This window comes from Salvia hispanica, chromosome 4 (assembly GCF_029641045.1).
Source record: "Salvia hispanica isolate PSC_SH4W2 chromosome 4, Shi_PSC_v1, whole genome shotgun sequence".
NCBI lineage: Eukaryota > Viridiplantae > Streptophyta > Magnoliopsida > Lamiales > Lamiaceae > Salvia > Salvia hispanica.
In genome coordinates, this window is record NC_142695.1 from 28206082 (window position 1) to 28208516 (window position 2435).

The following is a 2435-nucleotide window of genomic DNA, read 5'->3' on the forward strand; positions in this document are numbered from 1 at the left end:
AAAGGAAACACCGCCATTTGGGTGATTGTAGACCGACTCACCGAATGTGCGCATTTCCTACCGATTCCGATAACTCATGGATCGGACAGACTAGCGCGTATCTACATGAAAGAAATCGTGCGATTGCATGGAGTCCCAGTGACGATTACGTCTGATCGTGACCCGAAGTTCACTTCAAAATTTTGGATTAGTCTACAGCGCGAGCTTGGAACACGATTGAACTTTAGCACGGCGTTTCACCCGCAGTCCGATGGGCAATCCGAGAGGACGATACAAACTCTCGAGGATATGCTAAGAGCCGTAGTGCTCGACCGAGGCGGAAGTTGGGAGACCGCACTACCGCTAATTGAATTTGCTTACAACAACAGTTTCCAAGCAACGATTAACATGGCGCCGTATGAAGCCTTATATGGAAGAAGGTGTAGATCACAGCTCTACTGGGATGAAGTTGGCGAACGAAGGGTACTTGGACTCGACGCAGTCGAGTAGATGATTGAAATTGTTCGACAAATCCGTGTGAGAATGAAAGAAGCCCAAGACAGACAAGAGTCTTACGCTGATGTCCGACGGACCGACTTGCAATTTCAAACCGGCGACAAGGTTTTTCTCAAGGTATCCCCGTCGAAAGGGATAACGCGTTTTGGTGTTAAAGGAAAGTTGAAACCACGTTTTATCGGTCCTTATGAAATTCTTGAAGAAGTTGGACCCGTAGCCTATCGATTAGCGCTACCGCCAAACCTTGGGAACGAACACAACGTCTTTCATGTGTCGCAGTTGCGGAAGTACGTGTTCGACCCAAAACACGTGATTCACTATGAGGAAGTTGCTTTGAATCCAGATTTGAGTTACGAGGAGCGACCTCAGATGATCTTGGACCGTAAAGTTCAAATCTCGAGGAACAAATCTATTGCTAGCGTGAAAGTACTTTGGAGAAACCACGAATACGAGGAAACCACGTGGGAGCTCGAGGATAAGATGATGGAACTGTACCCGGAACTCTTTCCATGAAGGTACCAAATTTCGGGACCACAAGAGCTTGAAATACTTTTTCGAGCAGAAGGACTTAAAGATGAGACAACGAAGATGACTCGAACTAGTGAAGGACTACGATTGTTGTATCAGTTACCACCCCGGCAAAGCAAATGTGGTGGCAGATGCTTTGAGCCGAAAAGACCATTCGCAACTAGCTTCCCTGACGGAAGAAGAAAGTTTGATACGAGAGTTTAGTAAATTGCGATTAGAAGTGATAAGGGCACCTGAAACGGTGGAAGGACGAATCGCCACCTTAGTGGTGGAACCAGATTTGAAAACAAGAATAGTTGCAGCGCAACGAATGGATGCGAAACTCGAAGAGATTCGAGTGGAAGTGAGAACGGGCAAATCGGGAAATTTTAGTGAGGAGTCCGATAATGCCCTCATGTTTGAAGGAAGACTATGCGTGCCTGACAACGAGGAACTCAAGAATGAGATCATGAGTGAAGCTCATGAGACTCCATACACTGCTCACCCTGGAAGCACGAAGATCAAGACTTGAAGAAGTCATTTTGGTGGAATGGCATGAAGAGGGATATCGTGGCATTTGCGGAGCATTGTTTAGCCTGCCAACAGGTGTAGGCCTTACATCAACGACCGTACAGAAAATTTCAACCGTTGGAAGTACCAGAGTGGAAGTGGGATCACATCACCATGGATTTCGTGACGGCCTTGCCAAAGACTCTCAAAGGAAACACCGCCATTTGGGTGATTGTAGACCGACTCACTAAATGTGCGCATTTCCTACCGATTCCGATAACTCATGGATCAGACAGACTAGCGCGTATCTACATGAAAGAAATCGTGCGATTGCATGGAGTCCCAGTGACGATTACGTCTGATCGTGACCCGAAGTTCACTTCAAAATTTTGGATTAGTCTACAGCGCGAGCTTGGAACACGATTGAACTTTAGCACGGCGTTTCACCCGCAGTCCGATGGGCAATCCGAGAGGACGATACAAACTCTCGAGGATATGCTAAGAGCCGTAGTGCTCGACCGAGGCGGAAGTTGGGAGACCGCACTACCGCTAATTGAATTTGCTTACAACAACAGTTTCCAAGCAACGATTAACATGGCGCCGTATGAAGCCTTATATGGAAGAAGGTGTAGATCACAGCTCTACTGGGATGAAGTTGGCGAACGAAGGGTACTTGGACTCGACGCAGTCGAGTAGATGATTGAAATTGTTCGACAAATCCGTGTGAGAATGAAAGAAGCCCAAGACAGACAAGAGTCTTACGCTGATGTCCGACGGTCCGACTTGCAATTTCAAACCGGCGACAAGGTTTTTCTCAAGGTATCCCCGTCGAAAGGGATAACGCGTTTTGGTGTTAAAGGAAAGTTGAAACCACGTTTTATCGGTCCTTATGAAATTCTTGAAGAAGTTGGACCCGTAGCCTA